Consider the following 11,223-nt stretch of genomic DNA (forward strand, 5'->3'; position numbering starts at 1 on the left):
TTAGCAATTTGAAAAATTTCGTTTGATGTACTTATTGTATAGTAAGGTGTGCAAATCAAAACTCGGATTTGTACTGAAAAGCATTGACTCATGTTCGAGCACGACCACTGTACGTCTGTATGAATCAAAATTGGTCTTCTAGACTAACCCACATTCATTGCTTCTAATTCTTCTTCAATTAAATAGATGTCCCTATATATATACACACACACACATTGTTGCTATATTTGCTAATTGCAAGTATACGGTGTCAAGTTTTAGTACTCGATTTAAGCATATATATCTTTCTCATAGAGTGTGCAATTTAATAATATATTATTACTTACCATAATTAGAATAGTCAGACTTTATTTAGAAAATTTAATCGATTGTTGATTGATAATTTTAAGTTAAAATGAATTAAAGCACACAAACGATCTAAAATAACCTAAAATAAGAATCTATACGTGCGGCTTCACTTGGTCTTTACAATATTGAATTATCATTGACATCTATATTTATAAATTCGACCCGTTTACTACCTTAGAATTCTCAAATATACATACTCCTTTTCCCAAGTAGAATGTAGAAATTAATTATCTAATATCGATTTCAATATCCCTATTAAAAATCAAACATAAATAATTTCAATAGCATATTAGTTCTTTTAATTGATTCGATGGAGTTTTAGATCTTCTAAACTATATAAACACTAATGATATATTTCATATGGTTCTATTTTAAATCTCTCTCCCGAGTGATAGATTTCAAATAAATATGACACTCCAATTAGTGATCAAGTAATTGAAATCGCTAGAATCCGCATAATATAAATAAATCAAGAAGAATTCGCATACGTAAATCAACAATTTATAAATATATATTCGACCAAGCTACGTTGTCCTCTAGATTAAATAAATCAGTTCATGATGAAAAAAAAAGATAAAACAATTAATGTTTTCAACATCAAAATAATCGCCTAAGAAATAGTAAGAAGAATAAGAGAAAGAATCTGAAACTGCGACTCCATTCCTGGTAGATGCGCTCCCATCTTCGCACTTCGTTCTTCATTCTTTGTATTTGTTTTTCATGCATCTGCAGCTCCTCTTTCGTGGTTAGGATTTCAATATTTATATTTGTGTCCATGTTCCGAGACCTATGAAGAAGCTCGCACAGGTCTACGTCACACGCTAGTGTGTGACTGGTGCTGTTTCTGTCTCCTGCTTCTGCGTGGTTGCGCGCTTCTACTTTTTGCGCCTCCTAGGCACGTAGGTGCTAGCGGTCACATGCTAGCTTATGTTTCTGGTACTCTGCTGGCGGCACACATGCTTCTGTTCTCCCTTATTTGTAATGCCCGAATTTAAAAAAAATTGAAAAAAAAAAGTTATTGTTCATGAGGTTACTATTCAAGCGCTGCGGCGCTAGAATAGTAGCGCCTAGGCGCTTGAGATGCAGGATTTTGGCGCTAATGCACTGAAAAGTGGTGCTGAGGCACTACAGACGTTAAAAATCAATATGTAAGCCCACCTTCACCTCCACCAATCATTTTCCTCCTCCTTCACGTAATCCTCATCCATCTTCTCTCCATTTTTATGAGTGATTCGCTCAAGAAAAACATGAAATGAAGGTAGATTTGTGATCCTCTAGTCACGGGCTTCAAGTTGACGTAAGTATTTCCCAATTTTATTCAAGTTTGGAAATGGCTTGAAATTTGGAATTAATATTTGAGATATTAAGATGTTGAAGTTGTTGTATTTGAGTTGGTTTGAATTTAAAAAGGATATGAGAATGGTTTCTTGTTTACGTGCAAAGAACAATTTTTACACCTTCTGTATTTCGTGTATATGGAATAGTTTTGTTTGGATTTTGGAGTTAGGGTCTCATCAAACTTGTAGATCATAGAGTTAGCTTCGATTTAGTTTTTGAATCACTCAATTCCATGAAGAAGTGAAAGCGATATGTGATTTTTACTAAAACTGGTCTAGAACTCCAAGTTAGTACAGATTTGTGTACATGCCTTCTATTTATTCGAATTCTGAGATTCCTTGAATGGATTCTGGATTTGATGTTCAAATGAAAGTTATAACATTGTCTTGTCTTAGAAATGATAGCAAACTGGCTTGATTTCATTTGATATTGAGGAAGTTATGCTCAAAATACTAAAATGTGCCAGAAATGTATTGACGCAGAATTCATGGGAATTATGTTATATGTTTCATATTATGAACGACTAAGTAAATGACTTTATTTGACAAAATTTTGTGAAGAATAATTGTTGGGCTTTTAGTTTTCTTGCATATCCAATTTGCGGATCTTGATTTGAAGTAGTATTGAATTAATTATGAATTTTGAACAGAAATTGCTCTGTTTTGATAAATGATCCGAGTTCTTGAGTTATAGTAGAATTACTTGTGATTTGATGATGATTGATGTCTTGAGATGAGTTATTATGATATCTAGATGATGATATTGATTTGCATCATTACATTGCATATGGAGCCACTTGTCTATTAATATTGATATGGTGGAGGTCGCCTTGATTTACTGATTTGTTGGACGTATGGGGCTATAGTTGAGTTGACATAGTGTATGCGGAGGTTGCTGCTATGGTCTGAACACTCTCTATAGGCGCATCATAGTCCTGGGATTGTAGAACACAACACCTCACCCCGAGCGGATGAGTCGATGGATGTTGTTGGGGGATTCTCTTCCCTTGGGTACCCTATGACCGGATGATTCACTTGATCTTGAGATTTATTGATAGCCCACAGCTTCTAATCATGCATTGCATTATATTGCATTTTTATGAATTTTATATGAACTATTTGTCATTTTAATTCTCATATGTTATTGATTGCATCATAGATCATATGGGTTTATACTCATCGCCACGTCGACTACCTCTTGTTTTCATGTGCTTGACGGTAGGTGAGGCGAGGCTTGGGATGCAAGAGTCTAGCTCCAGGCGAGGAGTTACGAGTTAGAGTGGGATTCTCGGATCTTACGAGCTATTTATGATGTTTGGATTATTTTGGTTCACTAGTTATTTTGGCATGTTAAAACTTATATTTCAAATATTTGAGAACTTTAAATTATTTTGACGATATTTATGTCAGTTTGTGAACCACAGATTATGTGTTTTACTCAATCGTTTGGTTTGTTACATTTATAATTATTAGTATTACTGTCAGACCCGGGGCCCCACATTAGGTGGTATCAGAGCGTAAGATATTTGGGAACAAGGTAGATCGAGTCAGTTTGAATTGCTTGATCATGTTATATATTTGCTAGCATTTTCACTGTTCCATAATGTGAAATATATGATCATAATTGATATATTATATTGTTGAGCTTTATTCGAGATTTTTGAGATTTATTGAGTCTCGAGAGCCGGAGATGGTTGATACAAAATTGAGATGATTATGATATTGTGATTTTATATGTGTTTGATATATTGTATATCAGACATGGCTACTCGAGGTAGAGGTCATGGTAGACCTAGACAGAACATACTGTTAGAGTATGTGCCCGTCGAGCCAAGTGTTGGCCGAGTGTTCACAATGAAACTCTATATATAAACAATCTTTATTTTAATAATATTTGAAATTATTGTTTTGGCACATCTTTATCTGTATACCCATGCTAGTGTCATAGATAAACTCTTTGAATATACAAATAGTAGAAAGAATATGAGATGCTCATATGATGAGTATCATGAAACTTGTATTTGCAATACTGTATATTCTAAAACAGTTCCTAGCCGATTCAGCCGCCGCTAAGAAGGATATAGGCCGCTCGAGTTTGAGACTAGTATCTACGATGTGAATATCATGTTTCATTGGTAGGGGACATTGTGATGTTCGAACATGCAGATAGGTGCTCCTTGTAGAGTGCACTGAACAACCCTCCATAAAGGACTTTCCAAGTGGTTCTCACTTATCGAGTGGAAACGTCCTAGTTTATATTTGTACACCATTAGTCCTTATGACTGGGGACAACATTGAGACTCTATGTGCTAGCATTGCACTTTGACTTGTTTACCGACTCTCATGGGGTCATCCGGTGGCAAGGTTGGGTGTTTTGTCGAAACATATAGGAGTCGGTAATTGTAGTCGGGGATTCACCGCTTACCTTCGGGTATGGATATCCTATGTGATCACATGTATATGTAGTATGAAATCTCTGATCAGAGTATGGTTGTAATTATGAAAGGGGTTTCATAGATTACACCATCGATGCAACTACGACATGACACATAGTATCGATTCTTTGACAGCTCTCGATATACCAATACTTGTCGAATCGGTCGGGATATATGAGTTGAAGGGACCGTACTGTATGCTAACCATAATTGAATCATTCTTGCAGGCACTATCATTTGATACCTAGGGAATCATGTAAGCGATGCTGCTAGGCGTTTAACATGATTGGTTGGGTACTATCAGTCTTGAGTTCTGACGTTCTTATTATCAAGGAGTTGATAATCAAGAATGGAGCAACTGGGGTATGCTCATATAAGGACATGTTTAGTCCCGAATCACATTGAGATGTTGTGGGGACCCGAACTTAATTCAATTCTTAATCACTTTCTGGGAATAATTAATCAATTAAAATAAACAGGGTCTAAATTTTTTTTTTTTAAAATACGAGAGTACGCAGCATATGAAATAAATCATATCTCATTTACAAGATCACTATTCAGATCTAAGTACCAGTCCTGTACAATCATAAATCATAATAACTATTGTTTCTTCACTACATCTCAGGTGATATAACAGATATACTCCTAAGTCCGGATCTCCACGCTAACTGTCTTCTCTCATCCTCTTCTTGACCCTGATCCAGCCCCACCTATTGTCATGCACACATACAAAACAAGACAACAGCCGGATAACTCCGGTGAGAATAAATCTCAGTATAAACAATGTAAACATGCAATTATATAAAAACATATATAAACGCATAAATAAGATATCATTAACATGTAGCAACTCAACAAACATGAATGATATAAAACTGTAAATCAACTAGTCGTATCAGACTTGACTCCAACAACGCGTCGTCTCAGACTCGACTCAACTCTAACCTAGGGATCCCAATGTCTGGATATTGATAATTATATCGAATCTCAGTCGATAGGAATGAATCAACCCTAAACGGCATCGATATAATTCATATATCCAGTGTCTGGGCGAAACAGCCGCAGAATTGACGAATCAGTCAAGAATTAAGCGAATCAGCCAATAACTAGACGAATCAGCCAGTAATTAAGCGAATCAGCCAAAGTTTAGACGAATCAATCGATAACTAGACGAATCAGCCGGTGACTAGGCGAATCAGCCAATGACTAAACAATCAGTAGTCAATACATGCAGTGGCTATAAATCAATAGACTACAAACATCAATCTCATCAATTACAAATATCAATGCAATAAACTAAGTATGTGATTTAGGGAAACTCGAGTCAAACCTCACTCGAGTTGTGCAATCCCAACTCAACATTAATTTATACCTTTCTTTCTGATACTCTGACTCTGTCGAAGTCTCGAACTCAAAGCCTGTCAATACTCAATCTGACAATAACAATATTGAGGAATACAATATCAATACCCCAATCAATCGATACTGGATATAATCAGAACTAAATCGAATTCTGTTTCAACGGCATAACTGCACAATCTCAATATACATAGCAATACAAATCAACAGATATCAATTCCAACATCTCATAATTGATACCATACAAATCTGATATCAAATCAACTCTGAAAATCATAACAAATCTGTAATCGATCTTTTTCTCAATCTGACTTCAATTCTACGATGTCTAACATGTCAAGAACATCATATATGAATCCTATCTGATTCTGGCAATACCATAATTTCAACACATATCAAAACGTAACAAAACTTACGTCCAGTTGTAGCCTACGTCGATAGAAACACAGTACCGCAGTCAAATTCAAAATCAGACGGACGGTATGCCTACTGCACGTCTCGCGCTCGGGCGGTCATGAATTTCCGCTCGGGCGCGGAAATTTCTGTCGAGATACTCAACCGATCATCTCCTGGCGCTCGGGCGGTAATATTCTACCGCTCGGGCGCCAAACATTCTGTCCAACTCATGGTGCATTGGCGCTCGGGCGGTTCTTTTCCACCGCTCGGGCGCGAGATGTTCGGTTCAACATCTTGGCCAACATCTTGAGATGTTCGGTTCAACATCTTGGCTTATACTGTAACGATGCCCTGCTTCTTCATTTGAGTTCCTATAACCTCACTTCTGTCAATTAATCAACGTCTGATTACAACAATTAAATCCCGGGCATTACATTTCTTACCCCCTTAGATATGATTTCGTCCCCGAAATCACAGGCAGTCAAATTAGATATCAACTCAGATACAAGAAGGAGATACACAAAAGCCAAGAGAAAACTTACCCTAATGAAACAATTCTGAAATTTGCTGTCTCATATTAGATTCTGTCTCTCAGTTAGCTTCTTCGATATTCTACCAATTCTATTGGACTTTCAACAGCAGAATAGTCTTCATTCTGAATTATTTTTCTTTTACTGATTCTGATTTCAATCTGGAATAATACTTCAAGAAATATAACATCATAATATAACTCGAAGAAGTTCTGATAAAATCAATCTCAAAATACTGGCTATACAACATCCGTATATACCAATCAATAGCTCCTAATAACACAATCTCGGTCTCAGATACAACAGTCATCATCCGACGTTGGCTTATTTCGTATCAATTTTCGAGCTATCTTCATTTGTTTCTGAATCAGTTTCATTCTCTTTATCAAATCTCTGATTCTATCAAATCCAATCTCAGGCATCACCGCAGTATTATCCCCATACGAAGGAAATCCGCAGTTCTCACTGTACAATACCTCGACTAAAGCTATTTCGATATTCATCTAATAGCTATTATTATACAATATTTCATAAAGTGACAAGACCTCAGGTCACTAGTGCTAAAATCCAGCACTACTTTTCCTGGATATCCTCCAGTATCCAGATAATTCGCTCCGACTATCTGTCAACCTATAAATCATAGATGAAAATCATGCTATACATTCGGCCAAAAGTACAAAATCAACCAAAATCACGGTATGATATAATCAACTCTAGCATTCAGTGTAGTCCAATCACTTTTCTGACATAACTCTTGATCGTCTGATCTTATCTGTACATCATCCTGTACAACATAATACATGCAGATTCGAGCATTCGGTTAATTACAATCATAATCAATCGCAGCACAGTCTTAGAAAGATTTCGATAGTTTTGTCACCAATCCATAGAAATGTACTTCCATTTCTATTTAAGAATTAATAATCTGTATAACCAATCTCCTGGTTTTTATCAACACATTTTCTGCTATCAAAATGCATACTGAATAAATTATTGCACACCTTTGGCAATATTTATCATTTCAATTTTGGAACATCTGGCATAATAGATCGGTTATTTATATACAATGCAGTATTACTTACCTGGTATTCTAATTGACGCACTGTTCTGACTATCGAAATCAAGTTCTGAACAGTCTGATCAAACTTCTGAACTGCTGTAATTCTCAAAATCAGCTCTGGTTCGGACTGTACAATATAAATTCCCTACTGTCTACTATCTGATTCAAACAGCGGAATTAGAACAACCGCAATATTCAATCAGATTCAAAACATCACACATCGGTACTGATCTGTTGAACTCATAAAACCGCAAATATTTAACACTGATATTAATCTCGGCCAACTAATTACGGTTTAATTCTATTAAAATCAATAAATACATCATCTTCAGATATAACATACCATGAATGCAATCTGTCTCAATCAGGATTCACCAATTCACAATTTCTGATATCAAGTCAATGTTAAAATCAATTTCTCTGACTGAAATCAAATCTAAAGTCTTATCTGGGGAAAAACATCAATAACTTTCTTATCATTGGTAAATCAGCCAATGATAAACTCAACTTCAGTAAATCAACTGAATACATAAGGAGTCTCTCTGCTCCTTTCTGTAATAATCAAATCATAGATAGTACGGATTATCAAAGGAATTCTCAATCTAGAATCATTATCGTACAATATTCATTCTTTGGCCATCTCAGGTCCGATTCTCACCATCTTCTGGAACTAATCTAGGGTAGCTCTGTACTTGATCAGCATATCAATATCAGTAATGCAATCCCAAAATCAGACAACACTAGTACAATACCAGCTACCAGACGATCTAACTCAATCTCATTCTCATCCTATTGTAGTATACGATATTTTACAGAATTCACTGCTATAAAAACTCTCCCAAACCGGTAAAGAGATACACTACAGTAGATAAAAACTCAACAGGCCATGCATGATTCAATGCAAATCGTTCAAAAATAAACGTATGGGAAGCATCCGTATTCATCAATACAAAAGCAGGATAACTACATCAAGAACAGTTACCTGCAACATCATCATCTGGTGCTTCCTGAGCCTGCTCCTCAGTCAAAGAAAATACTCTGGCCTGCTGTCTAGGAGGCTGGCCAACTGTCTGGCTTCCTCCTGGCCTCTGCTGTGACTGAGATGGTGCTGGCTGAAATGAATGAACAGCAGCTGATCGTCTACTCCACTGTGCCGCTGATCCAGATGATTCGGCTCCCTGGGATCTTTGAGAACCTTTCTGTGGACACACTCTGGCAAAATGTCCCTGTTGTTTGCAGAAGTGGCAATTACCAAGTACTCCTTGGCATTGCTCAGTGGAATGTCTCCCTCCACAATTTTCGCAGTAAGCTCTGGTATAACTCTGTTTGGAACCATTGGAGCTAGAAGAACTGCCGCCAGACTTCTTAAACTGCTTTCCTCTAGCCTTCAGAAAATTTTTCTTTCCACCACTGCTACTATCACTCTCAAATCGGGGTGGTGGTTGCTGTGGTCTCGGTGCGGGAGGAATATCTGTAGCTCCTCTCTGCCTTATCAGTCCCGCTTCAGCGCCCTTTGCTCTATTCATGCTTCAGCAAAGTTATTTGGTCGCCCTGTGTTCACCAATGTAAATATATCGGGATTCAAGCCATTGATGAACTGATCAGCAACGGCTTCGTCATTTTCAGCCACATGTGGAGCAAACTTCAACTAAGGTAGAGAACTTGGTCACATATTCTTCAATGTTCAGCTGACCCTGTCTCAAATTGGCAAACTCCACCCCCTTGTCTTTCATGTACGACACTGGAAAAAATCTTTGATAAAACTCAGTTTTAAATACATCCCAAGTAATAGTCGTACCTCGATGCTCCAAGGCCTTCTTCATCGTAATCCACTAGTTCTTTGCAACATCAAGCAACTGGTGCCCAATCAATTTAATTCGGCGCTCATCACTGTAATCCAGTGAATCAAACAGCATCTCAATGTTATCTAACCAACTCTCACATTCAACTGATGTCTCAGTACCCTTCAGTGTCAGGGGTTTGAATGACTGAAACCTTTTCAATAACGTTTCCATCGAAGTTGCTGTCACATCCATTGGAGATTCGATGTGCTACCCTGTTCTGGTATTCTTCGAGGAGGCATATCTGATAATCAAATGGATTAGTACCCCAATCCAATAAACCTGTTTCACTTCAGTTCCCTCCTCCGATCATCTTACTGCTGATCAAGAATCGGTTCAAATTCGTTCCCAATAATACATATTACACAATCAAATCAAATCAGATAAGTCAAGGAACATGTATTATATAAAGCAGTAAATCATGCTAGCAATCACAAGCAAGGAAGGAAAACTCAATCTACCCTGCTCACTAGCTTCTATCTCAATCTAAAGGATCTATCACTCTGATACCACCTGTTGTGGGGACCCGAACTTAATTCAATTCTTAATCACTTTCTGGGAATAATTAATCAATTAAAATAAACAGGGTCTAAATTTTTTTTTTTTTAAATACGAGAGTACGCAGCATATGAAATAAATCATATCTCATTTACAAGATCACTATTCAGATCTAAGTACCAGTCCTGTACAATCATAAATCATAATAACTATTGTTTCTTCACTACATCTCAGGTGATATAACAGATATACTCCTAAGTCCGGATCTCCACGCTAACTGTCTTCTCTCATCCTCTTCTTGACCCTGATCCAGCCCCATCTATTGTCATGCACACATACAAAACAAGACAACATCCGGATAACTCCGGTGAGAATAAATCTCAGTATAAACAATGTAAACATGCAATTATATAAAAACATATATAAACGCATAAATAAGATATCATTAACATGTAGAACCTCAACAAACATGAATGATATAAAACTGTAAATTCAACTAGTCGTATCAGACTTGACTCCAACAACGCGTCGTCTCAGACTCGACTCAACTCTAACCTAGGGATCCCAATGTCTGGATATTGATAATTATATCGAATCTCAGTCGATAGGAATGAATCAACCCTATACGGCATCGATATAATTCATATATCCAGTGTATGGGCGAAACAGCCGCAGAATTGACGAATCAGTCAAGAATTAAGCGAATCAGCCAATAACTAGACGAATCAGCCAGTAATTAAGCGAATCAGCCAAAGTTTAGACGAATCAATCGATAACTAGACGAATCAGCCAATAACCAGACGAATCAGCCGGTGACTAGGCGAATCAGCCAATGACTAAACAATCAGTAGTCAATACATGCAGTGGCTATAAATCAATAGACTACAAACATCAATCTCATCAATTACAAATATCAATGCAATAAACTAAGTATGTGATTTAGGGAAACTCGAGTCAAACCTCACTCGAGTTGTGCAATCCCAACTCAACATTAATTATACCTTTCTTTCTGATACTCTGACTCTGTCGAAGTCTCGAACTCAAAGCCTGTCAATACTCAATCTGACAATAACAATATTGAGGAATACAATATCAATACCCCAATCAATCGATACTGGATATAATCAGAACTAAATCGAATTCTGTTTCAACAGCATAACTGCACAATCTCAATATACCCAGCAATACAAATCAACAGATATCAATTCCAACATCTCATAATTGATACCATACAAATCTGATATCAAATCTCAATCAAATCAACTCTGAAAATCATAACAAATCTGTAATCGATCTGTTTCTCAATCTGACTTCAATTCTACGATGTCTAACATGTCAAGAACATCATATATGAATCCTATCTGATTCTGGAAATACCATAATTTCAACACATATCAAAACGTAACATAACTTACGTCC

The sequence above is a fragment of the Primulina tabacum genome, chromosome 15 (genome assembly GCF_025594145.1).
Source record: "Primulina tabacum isolate GXHZ01 chromosome 15, ASM2559414v2, whole genome shotgun sequence".
In the NCBI taxonomy this organism is placed as follows: domain Eukaryota; kingdom Viridiplantae; phylum Streptophyta; class Magnoliopsida; order Lamiales; family Gesneriaceae; genus Primulina; species Primulina tabacum.